The following is a 17,800-nucleotide window of genomic DNA, read 5'->3' on the forward strand; positions in this document are numbered from 1 at the left end:
CAATGTCCATAAGCCTACCTCCCTCTCCCTACCCCCCTCCTCCTGGCAACCCTTAGTTTGTTTTGTGAGATTAAGAGTCTGTTATGGTTTGTCTCCCTCCCGATCCATCTTGTTTCATTTATTCTTTTCCTACTCCCCAAACCCCCCACATTGCCTCTCAACTTCCTCAAAACAGGGAGATCATATGATAATTGTCTTTCTCTGATTGACTTATTTCGCTAAGCATAATACCCTCTAGTTCCATCCATGTCATCACAAATGGCAAGATTTCATTTCTTTTGATGGCTGCATAGTATTCCATTGTATATATATACCACATCTTCTTTATCCATTCATCTGTGGATGGACATCTAGGTTCATTCTATACTTTGGCTATTGTGGACATTGCTGCTATAAACATTCTGGTGCACGTGCCCCTTCAGATCAATACATTTGTATCTTCTGGGTAAATACCCAGGAGTGCGATTGCTAGGTCGTAGGGTAGCTCTATTTCAACTTTTTGAGGAACCTCCATGCTATTTTCCAGGGTGGTTGCACCAGCTTGCATTCCCGCCAACAGTGTAGGAGGGTTCCCCTTTCTCTGCATCCTGGCCAGCATCTGTTGTTTCCTGACTTGTTAATTTTAGCCATTCTGACTGGTGTGAGGTGGTATCTCATTGTGGTTTTCATTTGTATTTCCCTGATGCCGAGTGATGGGGAGCACTTTTTCATGTGTCTGTTGGCCATCTGGATGTCTTTGCAGAAATGTCTGTTCATGTCCTCTGCCCATTTCTTGATTGGATTATTTGTTCTTAGGGTGTTGAGTTTGAGAAGTTCTTTATAGATTTTGGATACTAGTCCTTTATCTGATATGTTGTGTGCAAATATCTTCTCCCATTCTGTCAGTTGTCTTTTGGTTTTGTTGACTGTTTCCTTTGCTGTGCAAAAGCTTTTGATCTTGATGAAGTCCCAATAGTTCATTTTTGCCCTTGCTTCCCTTGCCTTTGGTGACGTTCCTAGGAAGAAGTTGCTGTTGCTGAGGTCAAAGAGGTTGCTGCCTGTGTTCTCCTCAAGGATTTTGATGGGTTCCTTTCTCATATAGAGGTTCGTCATCCATTTTGAGTCTATTTTTGTGTGTGGTATAAGGAAATGGTCCAGTTTCATTTTTCTGTGTGTGGCTGTCCCATTTTCCCAACACCATTTGTTGAAGAGACTGTCTTTTTTCCATTGGACATCCTTCCCTGCTTTGTTGAAGATTACTTGACCATAGAGTTGAGGGTTTATTTCTGGGCTTTCTATTCTGTTCCATTGATCTATGTGTATGTTTTTGTGCCAGAACCATACTGTCTTGATGATGACAGCTTTGTAATAGAGCTTGAAGTCTGGAATTGTGATGCCACCAACTTTGGCTTTCTTTTTCAACATTCCTCTGGCTATTCGAGTTTCAACATTCCTCTGGCTTTTCTGGTTCCATATAAATTTTAGGATTATTTGTTCCATTTCTTTGAAAAACAAAATGGGATTTTGATAGGGGTTGCATTAAACGTGTAGATTGCATAGACATTTTCACAATATTTGTTCTTCCAATCCATGAGCATGGAGCATTTTTCCATTTCTTTGTGTCTTCCTCAATTTCTTTCATGAGTATTCTATAGTTTTCTGAGTACAGAACTTTGCCTCTTTGGTCAGGTTTATTCCTAGGTATCTTATAGTTTTGGGTGCAATTGTAAATGGGATTGGCTCCTTAATTTCTCTTTCTTCTGTCTTGTTGTTGGTGTATAGAAATGCAACTGATTTCTGTGCATTGGTTTTATATCCTGACACTTTACTGAATTCCTGTACAAGTTCTAGCAGATTTTGGAGTGGAGTCTTTTGGGTTTTCCACACAAAGGATCATATCATCTGCAAAGAGTGATAGTTTAACTTCTTCTTTGCTGATTTAGATGCCTTTAATTTCCTTTTGTTGTCTGATTGCTGAGGCTAGGAGTTTTAGTGCTATGTTGAATAGCAGTGTTGATAATGGACATCCCTGCCGTGTTCCTGACCTTAGTGGAAAAGCTCTCAGTTTTTCTCCATTGAGAATGATATTTGCGGTGGGGTTTTCATAGATGGCTTTGATGATATTGAGCTATGTACCCTCTATCCCTACATGTTGAAGAGTTTTGATCAAGAAAGGATGCTGTATTTGTCAAATGCTTTTCAGCATCTATTGAGAGTATCATATGGTTTTTGTTCTTTCTTTTATTAATACATCACATTGATTGATTTGCAGATGTTGAACCAACAACCTTGCAGCCCTGGAATAAATCTCACTTGGTTGTGGTGAATAATCCTTTTAATGTACTGTTGGATCCTATTGGCTAGTATTTTGGTGAGAATTTTTGCATCTGTGTTCATCAAGGATATTGGTCTGTAATTTTCTTTTTGACGGGATCTTTGTCTGGTTTTGGGATCAAGGTAATGCAGGCCTCATAAAATGAGTTTGGAAGTTTTCCTTCCATTTCAATTTTTTGGAACAGTTTCAGGAGAATAGGGATTAATTCTTTAAATGCTTGGTAGGACTCTCCTGGGAAGCCTTCTGGCCCTGGGCCCTTGTTTGTTGGGAGATTTTTGATGACTGTTTCAATCTCCTTACCGGTTGTAGGTCTGTTCAGGTTTTCTGTTTCTTCCTGGTTCAGTTGTGGTAGTTTATATGTCTCTAGGAATGCATCCATTTTTTTTCAGATTGTCAAGTTTGCTGGCATAGAGTTGCTCATAATATGTTCTTATAATTGTTTGTATTTCTTAGGTGTTGGTTGTGATCTCTCCTCTTCAATTCATGATTTTATTTATTTGGGTCCTTTCTCTTTTCTTTTTGATAAGTCTGGCCAGGGGTTTATCAACCTTATTAATTCTTTCAAAGAACCAGCTCCTAGTTTTGTTGATTTGTTCTATTGATTTTTGGTTTCTGCTTCATTGATTCTTGCTCTGATCTTTATTTCTCTTCGCCTGCTGGGTTTAGGCTTTCTTTGTTGTTCTTTCTCAAGCTCCTTTAGGTGTAGGGTTAGGTTGTGTATTTGAGACCTTTCTTGTTTCTTGAGAAAGGCTTGCATCGCTATATATTTTCCTCTCAGGACTGCCTTTATTGTGTCCCACAGATTTTGAACCATTGTGTTTTCATTATCATTTGTTTCCATCAATTTTTTCAATTCTTCTTTAATTTCCTGGTTGACCCATTCATTCTTTAGAAGGATGCTCTTTAGTCTCCATGTATTTGGTTTCTTTCCAACTTTCCTCTTGTGATTGAGTTCTAGCTTCAGAGCATTGTGGTCTGAAAATATGCAGGGAACGATCCCAGACTTTTGGTACTGATTGAGACCTGATTTGTGACCCAGGATGTGATCTATTCTGGAGAATGTTCCATGTGCACTAGAGAAAAATGTGTATTCTGTTGCTTTGGGATGGAGTGTTCTGAATATATCTGTGATGTCCATCTGGTTCAGTGTACAGTGTATCATTTAAGGCCTTTATTTCCTTGTTGATCTTTTCCTTGGATGATCTGTCCATTTCAGTGAGGGGGGTGTAAAGTCCCTTATTATTGTATTATTGTCGATGTCTTTCTTTGATTTTCTTATTAATTGGTTTATATAGTTGGCTGATCCCACGTTAGGGGCATAGATATTTAAAATTGTTAGATCTTCTTGTTGGGCAGACCCTTTGAGTATGATATAGTGCCCTTCCTCATCTCTTATTATAGTCTTTGGCTTAAAATCTACTTGATCTGATATAAGGATTGCCACCCCAGCTTTCTTTTGGTGTCCATTAGCATGGTAAATTGTTTTCCATCCCCTCACTTTAAATCTGGGAGTGTCTTTGAGTCTAAATTGAGTTTCTTGTAGACAGCATATTGATAGGGTTTATTTTTTATCCATTCTGATATACTGTGTCTTTTGATTGGGGCATTTAGCCCATTTACCTTCAGGGTAACTACTGAGGGATATGAATTTAGTGCCATTGTATTGTTTATAAGGTGACTGTTACTGTATATTGTCTCTGTTCCATTCTGGTCTACTACTTTTAGGCTCTGTCTTTGCTTAGAGGACCCCTTTCAATAATTCCTGTAGAGCACATTTGGTGTTTATAAATTCTTTAGTTTTTGTTTGTCCTGGAAGCTTTTTATCTCTTCTTCTATTTTCAATGATAGCCTAGCTGGATATAGTATTTTTGGCTGCATGTTTTTCTCGTTCAGTGTTCTGAATATATCATGCCAGTTCTTTCTGGCCTGCCTGGTCTCTGTGGATAAGTCTGCTGCCAATCTAATATTTTTACCATTAGATATTACAGACTTCTTGTCCTGGACTGATTTCAGGATTTTCTCTTCGTCACTAGACTTGTAAGTTTTACTATTAGGACCTAGTCTTACTGATTTTGAGTGGGGTTCTCTGCGCCTCCTGGATTTTGATGCTTGTTCCCTTTGCCATATTAGGGAAATTCTCTACAGTAATTCACTCCAATATACCTTCTGCTCCCCTCTCTCTTTCTTCTTCTCCTGGAATCTCAATTATTCTAATGTTGTTTTGTCTTCTGGTATCACTTATCTCTTGAATTCTCCTCTTATGGTCCAGTAGTTGTTTGTCTCTCTTTTGCTCAGCTTCTTTATAGGATAAATGAGGCAGAAGCGAGAATTAGTGATTGGTCTTCTATATCACTAATTCTCTCTTCTGCCTCATTTATCCTAGCAGTAAGAGCCTCCATTTTTTATTGCACCTCATTAATAGCTTTTATCATTTCAGCTTGGTTAGATTTTAGTTCTTTTATTTCTCCAGAAAGAGCTTTTATTTCTCCAGACAGGGTTTCTCCAATATCTTCCATGCCTTTTTCGAGCCCAGCTAGCACTTTTAGAATCGCCATTCTGAACTCTAGATCTGACATATCACCAATGTCCGTATTGATTAGGTCCCTGGCCTTCAGTACTGCCTCTTGTTCTTTTTTTTTGTGGTGAGTTTTTCAGCCTAGTCATTTTATCCAGATAAGAATATATGAAGGAGAGAATAAAGTACTAAAAGGGTGGAAAAGACCCCAGAAAAATGTGCGTTAACCAAATCAGAAGAGACTGCAAATCGTAGGGGGATTTATGATTGAGTTCATCTTTTAAAGCATTGTGGTCTGAAAATATGCCTATTATTATCAATGAGTTTCCTTAAGTTTGTAATTGATTGATATATTTGGCTGTTCCCGAGTTGGGGGCATAAATATTTAAAGTTGTTAGATCTTGTTGTTGGATAGACCCTTTTATTATGATATAGTGTCCTTCTTCATCTCTTATTACAGTCTTTGGTGTAAAATCCAGTTTATCTTTCATAAGGATGCTACTCCAGCTTTATTTTGATGTCCAGTAGCATGATATGTGGCTCTCTACCTCCTCACTTTCAATCTGGAGGTGTCTTTGGCTCCAATATGAGTCTCTGTAGACAGTATATGGGTAGGTCTTGTTTTTTTATTCAATCTGATACCCTGTGTCTTTTGATTGGAACGTTTAGTCCATTGACATTCCCTGTAGTTATTGAAAGATGAATTTAGTGCCATTGTATTACCTGTAAAATTACTGTTTCTGTAGATTGTCTCTGTTCCTTTCTGGTCTTTATTACTTTTGGACTCTCTCTGTGTTCAAAGGATCCCCTTTAATATTTCTTCCAGGGATGGATTAGTGCTCATGAATTCCTTTAGTCTTTGTCCTGGAAACTATCTCCTTCTGTCCTGAATAACAGCCTTGCTGGATAAAGTATTCTTGGCTGCATGTTTTTCCCATTTAGCACATTGAGTATAACATGCCAGTCCTTTCTGGCTTGGCAGGTCTCTGTGGACAGATCTGCTGCCAACCTTATGTTTCTACGCTTGTAGGTTAAGGACCTCTTGTCCTGAGCTTTCTTCATGATTTTCTCATTGTCTCTGAAATTTGCAAGCTTCACTCTTACATGTCAAAGTGTTGACCTATTTTTATTGATTTTGAGGGGGGTTCTCTGTGCCTCCTGGACTTGAATGCCTGTTTTCTTCTCCATATTAGGAAAGTTCTTAGCTATAATTTGTTCAAATAAACTTTCTGATCATCTCTCACTCTTTATATTCTGGGACCCCTATTATCTGGATATTATTTCACTTTATGGTATTGCCGATTTCTTGCAGTCACCCTGCGTGATCCAGTAGTTGTTTTTTCCTTTATTCTCAGCTTCCTTATTTGCCATCATTTGTCTTTTAGATCACTGACTCATTCTTCTGCCTCATGTATCCTCACCATTAGAGCCTCCATTTTTGACTGTATCTTAGTAATAGCATTTTCAATTTCAGCCTGATTAGATATTAGCTCTTTTACTTCTATAGTAAGGGATTTTCTAGTGTCTTCTATGCTTTTTTTCTTAGTTCAGCTAGTATCTTTATAATCATTGTTTTGAATTTTTGGATTCTAGTTCTGACATTTTACTTAAATCCATATTAATTAAATCCCTGGCAGTGAGTACTTCCTCCTTTTCTTTATTTTGGGGTGAGTTTCTCTATCTTATCATTATGTCCAGAAAATAATAGAAGAAAGAGAGAGAAAAGACAAAAATAACAAGGCCAGAATTGTAGAAACAAAACTAACTAGAAGAAAGCATAAACAAAACAAGGTAAGAAAAAAATAAAGCAAGAAGTAAAACAGAACAAAACAATAAACGAGATCTTGGGTATATTTTGGTCAGTTGTTAAAAGAAACTAGATCCCAAAATAGGAAAGAAAGTAAAACTTATAAATATATACAAAAATAAAATAAAAGACAATGGAAAGAAACAAAAAATAAATATATATATATATATGTGTGTGTGTATGTTTGTATATAATGTATACATAAAAATAAACATTAAAAAAGAATAAGAGATAGAATTGAGAAAGTAAATAAATAGTTGGAAAGAAAATAAAACCAAAAGACTAAAGAATAATAATAAAACCTGTGGGAATTTGTAATACCTGGCTAGGTAAGTTTTAATAAACATATGCCTCCCTGGGTGAGACTAGTTAAAAAGCAAAGAACGAGTGTCCATAAAACTTCGCCTTTTTAAAGGGTTTTGGACTAAAAACAGCTAGATTGTTGTTGCGGCTCAATGTACCCATCCAGGGAGTAAATCCTTAGGAGAAAGATTTATCTTTGGTGGTCACGTACTCCCTGCCTGCATGTGCATCAAGAGCACAGCTCATTCTAATCACATGATACTCCCCTATATCGCTGACCTGATTATTAAACCTTTGCACTCCTTTTTGTTTCTCTTATTCCTCTGATATATTGATAACATTCCTAATAAAAGTGGAGGCAGCGCTTAGCTCGGGCCTTTTGCCACTAGAGCATCTGGTCCCGCTGCCCTCTCCTTTCTTCTACTTAGGTGTCTGGAGTGATCTTTTCATTTACTGCCTCAGGATTTGCTGGCCAAACCTGAGACCTGGCCCAAAACCATGTCCGCTATATACCTTTTTCCCCAAGGGCTGAAATTTTGCAGTTCTCTGATCGGCAAACTCGGTGCTAGCTGATTGTTCCTGCTGGTCTTCTGGGAGGTACCTGTGTGCTGATTCTTGATGCCCTTGCTCTGGTGGAATTGCATCCCCCTTGCCAGGGGGCCAGGTTCAGTGCAAGAGGCTCCAGATTGCAATATGTAGCGCAGTTTTGCTCCCTGATGGCTTTTGGCACAGAGGTGTGGGATGAAAATGGTGAGGCCTTGATCTCTAGCTCTGGAGCCGAAAGTTCGTGCTCCCCACTCTTCAGTGAGCCCTCACAGAAAAGCAGTTATCTTGTCTCTCTGGTTTCTGTCCAAACTATTTTTCCCCAGCCTGTGACTGAGAATTTTTATCTCAGGCACACAACTGAGTTTCAAGTCTCCAAACTTTACAACTCCTGTGGCATGGACCTGCGCTATTCCTCCCGGGTAAATGTGCTTCTGCATTTTACCGGGCCCCTGCTCTGAGAGCAGTCATGCAACCATGCACTGGTTCTCAGTTTATGGCAACACCAAGCAGAAAGCTGGTGCCTAGACTCACTGTTTACAGCTGGCTTCCCCACTCTGATGCCTGGCATCACTGCCACACTCAGCTTCCCCTCCCCCTGTTCTTATGACCCCAGGGATCCTGATACCTCGCTTTCCCACCTGGTTTTCTGCCCTGTTTCACCACCTGAGAACCTTTAAGCCAGAGACATGCCCCACTGTAGCAGACCTAAAAGTTCTGATTTTATGTTCCACTGCTTATAATACTTGACAGTAGCCTCCTTAAGAAGGTTCCCTCCCCTTGTAGTATCCTCTCACATCCCACCCCAGATTCATGTCTCCACACCTCCTACATTGCAAAAAGTGGTCACTTTTCTATTTTTAGAATTGTAGCACGATTCTTTTCTTAGATCTTTGATTGATTTTGTAAGTCTTCAAAATGATTTGATAACTATCCAGTACAATTCCTGGGACCAGATGAACTTAGGGACCCCTACTCCTCTGCCATCTTAACTCTCTAAATGCACCTTGCTTTTTTCACTTAATGATGTATCTTGGATACCATGCTATATCCCTACAGAGAAGGAGTCTTCATTGCTTTATTTAAATAATTATTAAGTTAAAACACACATAAATTTACCATCTTAACCATTTTTATATTTTTAAGGATTTTATTTATTTATTTGACAGAAATCACAAGTAGGTGAAGAGGCAGGCAGAGAGAGAGAGAAGAGAGGGGAAGCAGGCTCCCCGCTGAGCAGAGAGCCCGATGCGGGGCTGGATCCCAGAATCCTGGGATCATGACCTGAGCCAAAGGCAGAGGCTTTAATCCATTGAGCCACCCAGGCGCCCCAATCTTAACAATTTTTAAGTTTATAGTAGTGTTAACTATATGCATATTGTTGTGCAACAACAACAATTATAGAACTTCCTCATCTTATAAAACTGGAAACTCTGTTTCCATTGAACAATGCTTTCTCCTTCCTCGACGACCCTTCCAACCACCATTCTACTTTGTGTTTCTATGAATTTGACTACTTTAGACACTTGTATCTGTGGTATCATGTTGTATTTTTATCTTTTTGTGACTGGCTTATTTCACTTAGCATAATGTCTTTAAGGTTCATCAATGTAGTAGCATATGACAGGATTTCCTTCTTTTTTAAGGGTGAATAATATTCTATTTTATGGATATGTCACATTTTGTTTATCCATTGGTAGTTGGACAGTTGCTACCTCATCATTATTGTGAATATTGTTTTGGTGAAAAATAGTACAAATACCTCTCCAAGATCTCGTTTTTGGTTCTTTTGTATTTATACCCCAAAGTAGAATTGCTGGATCATATATTAATTGTATGGATTTTTGAAAAGATTTCATTTATTTATTTGACAGAGTGAGAGAACACAAGCAGGGGGAGCAGCAGAGGGAGAAGGAGAAGCAGGATCCCTGCTGAGCAGGGAACCTGATGTGGGGCTCAATCCCAGGACCCCGGGATCATGACCTGAGCCAAAGGTAGATGCTCAACTGACTAAGCCACCAAGGTGCCCCTAATTGTATCCTTTAATTTTTGAGGAACCTCCATACTGCTTATGATAGGGGCTATAAACCATTTTACATTCTCACCAACAGGGCACAGGCTTCTAATTTCTTTACATCTGTATCAATACTTGTTATTTGCTGTTTTTTAAATAGTGGTAATCCTAGTGAGTGTGAAATAATATCTTATTGTGGCTTTGATTTGCATTACCCTGATGATCAGTGATGTTGAACATCTTTTTATAGACTTCTTGGCCATTTGTATATCTTCTTTGAAGAAATGTCTACTCAAGTCCTTTGGCCATTTTTTAAATCTAGTTATTTGTTTTGTGTTGTTGACTTGTAGGAACTCTGTATATTCTGGATATTAACTCATTATCAGATACATGATTTGAAAATATTTTCTCAGGGCACCTGGGTGGCTCAGTGGGTTAGGCCACTGCCTTCGGCTCAGCTCATGATCTCAGGGTCCTGGGATCGACCCTGCATCGGGCTCTCTGCTCAGCAGGGAGCCTGCTTCCTCCTCTCTCTCTGCCTGCCTCTGTGCCTACTTGTGATCTCTCTCTCTCTGTCTAATAAATAAATAAAATCTTTAAAAAAAAAAGGAAAATACTTTCTCTCACTCAGTATGTTACCTTTTCAGTCTGTTATTTCCTTTTGCTGCACAGAGGTTTTAAAAATTTTTAAGATTTCATTTTTAAGTAATCTCTATACCCATTGTGGGGCTTAAACCTACAACCTCAAGATCAAGAGTACGCGCCACCAATTGAGCCAGCCAGGTGTCCCAGAAGTTTTTAAATTCGATGTAGTCTCATTTGTCTATTTTTGTTTGTTTCCTGTACTTTCAGTGTCATGGAGAAATCATTGCCAAGTCCACTGTCATGAAGGTATTCCCCTGTATTTTATTCTAGGAGTTTTATCGTTTGAGGTTTTTAATACATTTTGAGTTAATTTTTCTATATGGTGTAAGTTAAGGGTCCAGCATCTTTTTTTTTGCATGTGTATAGCCAGTTTTCCCAGTATCATTTGTTGAATTGACTATATCTTTTCTTCATTGTGTCACCTTGACAACCTTATCAAGGATCATTTAACCATATATGCAAGGGTTTACTTCTGGGCTCTCTAGTCTGTTTGGTCTATATGCCTGTATTTATGCTAGTGCCCTACTGTTTTGAGAACTATAACTTTGTAATATGTTTTAAAATCAGGAAGTGTGAAGCCTTCAACTTTGTTTCTCTTTCTCAAGATAGACTTTCCCAAGTTTTGCCTATTAGCAGGTCCTTTGAAGCTCCAAATGAAGGTTAGGATTATTTTTTCTATTTCTGCAAAAGATGGCATTGAGATTTTGATAGTGACTGCACTGATTCTGTAGATCACTTTGGGAAGTATGGATATTTTAATAATTTTAGGGCGCCTGGGTGGCTCAGTGGGTTAAGCCGCTGCCTTCGGCTCAGGTCATGATCTCAGAGTCCTGGGATCGAGTCCCACATCGGGCTCTCTGCTGAGCAGAGAGCCTGCTTCCCTCTCTCTCTCTCTGCCTGCCTCTCCATCTACTTGTGATTTCTCTCTGTCAAATAAATAAATAAAATCTCTTAAAAAAAAAAAAAGGAGGTATGTACTCTTAATAATTTTAAGTCTTCCTGTCCATGAACCTGAGATGTCTTTCCATTAGTTTGTATCTTTAGTTTTCATCCATGTCTTGTAGTTTTCATCATATAAGTCTTTCACTTCCTTGATTAAGTTTATTCCTGAGTATTTTATTATTTTTTGATATCACCTAAAGTAGAGTTGTTTTCTTAATTTCTTCTTCTGATTGTTTACTGTTAGTATATAAAAATTCAAGTGACTTTTGAAAGTTGATTTTATATCCTGTAACTTACTGAATTTGTTTATTCTAACAGGTTTTTTTGGTGAAATCTTTAGGATTTTCTACATGTAAGATTATGTCATCTGTGAGCAGAGATAATTTTACTTTTCCTTTCCAATTGGGATGGTTTTTCTTTCTTTCTTTCTTTCTTTCACCTAATTATTTTGGCTAGGACTTCTAATACTATGTTGAATAGAAGTAGTAATAGTTGGCATTCATGCCTTTTCCTGATAATTGAAGGAAAGGCTTTCAGTTTCTCAAGGCTGAGTTCAATGTTAGCTATATGCTTTCTATATACAGCCTTTATTATGTTGAGGTGATTTCTTTCTATTCCTAGTTTGTTGAAAGTTTATCATGAAAGAGTTTGGATTTTCTCATGTTTCTTGTGCATCAGTTGAGATGATTACATGAGATTTTTTCCTTTTATTCTGTTAATGTGTGATATATTACATTGACTGATTATCATATGTTGAAATGTCTTTGTGTTTCAGAAAGAAATCCCAGTTGGTCACGTTATATATATATATATATACACACACTTTTATATATACATATATACACATATATATGTGTGTATATATATATATATTTTTCCTCTCTGGTGTATATTCTTTTTAATGTGCTATTGAATTTCATTTGTTAGTATTTTGTTGAGCATTTTTACATCAATATTCATCAGAGATATTGTTCTGTAGTTTTCTTGTATCTCTGTCTTGTTTTGGTGTCAGAGTTATGCTGGACTTATACAATGAGTTTGGGAATATTCTCTCCTCTTCAAATTTTTGGAAAAGTTTGAGGAGGATTGGTGCTACTTTTTCTTTAAATATTTGGCAGAATTATCCTGCAAATCCATTTGGGCCTGGTTTTTTTTTGTTTGTTTGATTTTTTTTTTTGGTTGGGAGTTTTTTTTAAAGATTTTATTAATTTATTTGACAGAGAGAGAGAGAGCATGTACACAAGCAGGGGGAGCAACAGGCAGAGGGAGAAGCAGGCATCCTGCTGAACAGAGAGGTGGATGTGGGACTCAGTCCCAGGACCTGAGATCATGACCCGAGCCAAAGGCAGATTCTTTTTTTTTTTAAAGATTTTATTTATTTGACAGAGAGAGAGAGAGAGAGAGAGAGAGAGAGAAATCATACGTAGGCAGAGAGGCAAGCAGAGAGGGGGAAGCAGGCTCCCTGCTGAGCAGAGAGCCCAATGTGGGCCTCTATCCCAGGACCCTGAGCCAAAGGCAGAGGCTTAACCCACTGAGCCACCCAGGCGCCCCAAAGGCAGACTCTTAACTGACGGAGTCACCCAGGTGCCCCAGTTGGTAGTTTTTTGATTATGGATTCAATCTCCTTACTGTTAGAGATGTGTTTAGATTTTTTTATTTCTTCTTGATTCAGTCTTGGTAGTTTGTATGTTTGTAGGAATTCCATTTCTTCTAGGTTATCCAGTTTGTTGTTGTATGATTATTCATAGAAGTCTCTTTGATCAGGGTGCCTGTGTGTCTCAGTCAGTGAAGCATCCGGCTCTTGATTTTAGCTCAAGTCATGAGCATCAGGCTCCTACTTGAGATTGTCTCTCCCTCTGCCCCTCCACCCTTGCTCATACTCTCCCCCCCCCAAAAAAAAAAATCTCTTGTGATCCTTTTTATTTCTGTGGCATAAGTTGTAATGTCTCTCATATCTTATTTTTGAGTCTTCTCTATTTTTTTTTCTTAATTTAGCTAAGGGTTTGTCACCTTTGCTGATTTTTTCAAAACATCAACTCTTAGTTTCATTGATTTTTAATACTGTTTTTCTATTTTCTATTCCAATGATCTTTGCTCGAATCTTTCTTTCTTTCTTTTTGTTAACTTTGGGTTTAGTTTGTTCCTTTTTTTCTATTTCCTGGAGGTGTAAAGGTAAGTTGTTGATTAGAGATCTTTTTTGAATTAGACCTTATTCCCATAAACCTTCTTAGTATTGCTTTTGTTGCAATTCATTAATTTTGATGTATTTTGTTTTCATTTTCATTTGTCTTAAGATATCTTCTAATTTCCTTTGTGATTTCTTCTTTGGCATATTGGCTGTTCAGGAGTGTATTGTTTAATTTCCACATAATGGGAATTTTTCAGTTTTCCTTTTGCTGTTGATTCCTGGTTCCATTCCATTGTGATCTGTCTTGGAAGATGTTTCATATGTGCTTGAGAAGAATGTGTATTCTGCTGTTGTTGGTTGGAGTATTTCTTATATGTCTTTTAGGTGCAATTAATCTACAGTGTTCAAATCCTCTTTCCTTATTGATCTTCTATGTGGTTTTCCTAACCATTATTGAAAGTGGTCTATTGAAATCTCTTATTATTATTGGGCTTCTCTGTATTTCTTCCTCTAATTTTACCAACACTTGCTTCATATATTTGAGTGCTGTGATGTTTGGTACAAATATTTATACTTGTTATAACTGTGGTTGAGGTTATATCTACTCCCTTTTGGTTATAATTAGCACAGAATATCTTTTTATATTCTATATCTTTTTATATCTATATCTCTATCTTTTTATATTTATATTTAATTATAACCTACTCCCTTTTGGTTATAACTAGCACAGAATATCTTTTTCCATCCTTTCACTTTATGCCTGTGTGTATCATATCTAAAGACAGCATACAGTTGGGTCTTATTTTTTTATCTGTTCAGGTGCTCTGTATCTTTTGGGGAGTTTAGTCCACTTACATTTAATGTAATCACTGGGGCATCTGTCTGACTCTGTTGGTAGAGAGCATGACTCTTGAGTTCAGGGTTGTAAGTTTCAGCCCCACATTGGGTATAGAGATTATTTAAAATAAAATCTAAAAAAAAAAATCATGGATAGGAAAGGACTTACTATTGTCATTTTGTTAATTGTTTTCTGTGTGTGTCAACATTTATTCTGTTCCTCTTTTCCTCTTTTCTAGGCTTTCTTTGTGTTTTATTGATTTTTTTTATTGTGATAGGCTTTCTATTGTTCTTTCGTGTATGTTCTATAGGTATTTTCTTTGTGTTTACTATGGAGATTATGTAAAACACTTTATAGTTACAATAGTCTATTTTAAACTGATAAAAACTTAACTTCAATAGTGTATAACAACTCTACTCCTTTATGTCTCTTCCACTTTGTTATTGATGTCACAAATTACATCTTTTTATATTTTGTATCCATTAATGTACTTTATAGTTATAATTATTTTTATGCCTTTATCTTTTATTTTTATTTTTTATTTTTTTAAGATATTTATTTATTTGACAGACAGAGATTACAAGTAGGCAGAGAGGCAAGCAGAGAGAAAGGGGGAAGCAGGCTCCCCACTGAGCAGAGAGCCCGATGCGGGGCTCGATCCCAGGACCCTGTGATCATGACCTGAGCTGAAGGCAGAGGCTTTAACCCACTGAGCCACCCAGGCGCCACTGCCTTTATCTTTTAAATACTATACTAGAATTAAAGGAGATCTATGAAATACCATAATCAATTCAATTCAATTAATGTGTTTTTCAGCCCGGAATTTCGGTTTGGTTCTTTTGTGTAGTTTGTCTCTTCATTGATATTCTCATTTTGATCATGTTTCTTTTTTTGATTTTATTTAATTTTCTATGTTTCTTGTAACTCGCTGAACTTCCTTAAGGTGAATATTTTGAATTTTTTGTCAATAATTCATAGATACTTATGTATTTATGATTGGTTTCCAAGAGTTATTTTGGAAATATGATTGGGTCATATTCCTCTGTTTCTCTGTATGCCTTGTTATTTTTGTTGAGATTTATACATTTGAAAAAGCAACATCCTTTCCCAGTCTTTATGGATTGGTTTTCTACAGAGGAAGATCTTTATCAGTTAGCCTCACTAGAGATTGAGGGGAACTTCTCAAATCTTTTTGGGGAATGCATATTCTCTGGGCTTGTTCATGTAATTTCCCAGTCAGAGTGATATGTTGGCTTTTTTTCCCCCTGAACTTGGAATCTCTTGTTCCTTCTGGTTGATGGTACTGCAGGTTCTCTGGTTCTCCAGCAGGCTACAGAGCTCTCAGTTGCTTTCATTGGCCCCTTTCAGCTTTTTGGGTCAGATGACGCAGAAATCAATCCCTTGGGAAGCCCTTAAAAAGCCAGAACCTTGGATGTACATATCATTCTTGTCTTTTGCTCTAGAAGGAGAAACTGCAAATTGGGTATTTTTTGCCAGCTGCTCTGAGCTTCGCTGGCTTGGGTAAGGGGCTAATGTGGGTGAAATGCAGTGGCTTTTCTTACATATATTCATGGAGCTTTTCTTGGTTTTGTACTTGCTAGGGTATGACAACTTTTTAACTGGTTTCTGGGCTCTCATAATAGCCTTTTGGATTGTATATTGTTACATTATTGTCTCCGTGGGGAAACAAGGCCTGAGGCTTTGTATTCTGTTATCTTTTGCCAGGAGGAATCCCTCATGCTCTTTATTTTTTATTTAATTTTTTATGTAGTTTTAATTTTAATTCCAGTTAGTTAAAATATAGTGTTATATTAGTACAGTATAGTGATTCAACAGTTCCATGTATCACCCAGTACTCATCATTGCAAGTGCCCTCCTTAATCCCCATCACCTATTTCACCTACCCAGCCTACCCCTTTCTGGTACCATCAATTTATTTTCTATAGTTGAATATGTTTCTTGGTTCTTCTTTTTGTGTCTCTCTTTTTCTTTTTGCTCATTTGTTTTGTTTCTTCATTTCCATATATGAGTGAAATCATATGCTATTTGTCTTCCTCTGTTTTGCTTAGCATGATACTCTCTAGCACTGTCCATGTTACTGAGAATGGCAAGATTTCATTTTTTTTAAGATTTTATTTATGCATTTGACAGGCAGAGATCACAAGTAGGCAGAGAGGCAGGCAGATAGAGAGAGAGGTGGAAGCAGGCTCCCTGGTGAGCAGAGAGCCTGATGCGGGGCTCGATCCCAGGACCCTGAGATCATGACCTGAGCCAAAGGCAGAGGCTTTAACCCACTGAGCCACCCAGGCACCCCTAATTCTTTTTTTTTTATTTATTTTTAAAATTTTTTATTTTTTATAAACATATATTTTTATCCCCAGGGGTGCAGGTCTGTGAATTACCAGGTTTACACACTTCACAGCACTCACCAAAGCACATACCCTCCCCAATGTCCATAATCCCACCCCCTTCTCCCAAACCCCCTCCCCGCAGCAACCCTCAGTTTGTTTTGTGAGATTGAGTCACTTATGGTTTGTCTCCCTCCCAATCCCATCTTGTTTCATTTATTCTTCTCCTACCCACTTAAGCCCCCATGTTGCATCACCACTTCCTCATATCAGGGAGATCATATGATAGTTGTCTTTCTCTGCTTGACTTATTCCCCTAATTCTTTTTTAAAAAATTTCTTTATTTTAGTGAGAAAGCACAAACGGAAGGGGCAGAGGGATAGGGAGAGAGAATCTGAACCAGACTCTGCACTGAGCATGAGCCCAAGAAGCTCCATCTCATGACCATGAGATCACGATCTCAGCCAAAACCAAGAGTCAGATGCTTAATCGACTGTGCCACCCTGGTACCCCAAGATTTCATTTTTAATGGCTGAATAATATTCCATTATATGCATATATATACACATTTTTCCCTCTTTTTGTTTTAGATTTTATTTATTTAACAGAGATTGACTATGAGTGTGCAGCAGAGGGAGAAGGAGAAGCTCCCCACTGACCAAGAAGCCAGATGCAGGACTTTATCCCAGGACCCTGGGATCATGACTTGAGCTGAGGATGGGCGTTTAACCAACTGAGCCATTCAGGTGCCCTTTCCCTCATGTTTTTTTATACTTGCTTAGTACTCTAGGATGTAGATGGAGTACCCTATGGTACCTTTCCCCCCAGTACCCTATGGGGAGACATTTGTCTTATTTCTTATCTTCTGCTATTGTGATTGTTTTGCTAGTCATGGCCCTGTACTTATGCTTTTTTGTCTTTTTGCATATATCTTTGGGATAGAGTCTTAGGAGAGAAAGTGCTGGTTCCAAGAGGAAATAGTCTAGTAATTTTACTAAATAGTATCAAATCCCCTTAATATGAATTGTAATATTTTACATGATTGTTGGCCTTTATTTCTTTAAATACTTTTTATCCATACACCCTTTCTCCTTTCTTTCTAAGATAACCATGACACTAATTTCAGATTTTTGATATAATCTCACAAGTCCCTGAGTCATTGTCTTTTTTCTTTAGTCTCTTTTCTCTCCATTGCTCAAATTGGGTACTTCTTATTGTTGTGTATTCAAGTTCATTGATTCTTTTCATTTTCCTCTTCATTCAGTTGTTGAGTCCATATACTGAGTTTTAAAATTTTCAGTTATTGTGTTTCAGGTCTAAAATATTTATATTGTTCTTCATATATATTGTCTGTTTCTTTCCTGAGAATTTCTGTCCCTTAATTTATTTCAAGTATAATTATA

At 37.5% G+C, this 17,800-nt stretch overlaps 1 long non-coding RNA gene across 2 annotated transcripts in view; it reads left to right on the forward strand.

Annotated features, from left to right (window-relative positions):
* The window catches only part of LOC309856060, a 56,998-nt gene that overhangs the window by 34,993 nt on the left and 4,205 nt on the right, over window positions 1-17,800 (forward strand). For both annotated transcript variants that reach the window (XR_014307043.1, XR_014307044.1), the window contains exon 6: window positions 16,988-17,143. This is a non-coding gene — a long non-coding RNA (uncharacterized lncRNA). The remainder of the gene's footprint in view (window positions 1-16,987; window positions 17,144-17,800) is intronic.

This window comes from Mustela nivalis (genome assembly GCF_964662115.1).
Source record: "Mustela nivalis genome assembly, chromosome: X".
Taxonomy (NCBI): Eukaryota; Metazoa; Chordata; class Mammalia; order Carnivora; family Mustelidae; genus Mustela; species Mustela nivalis.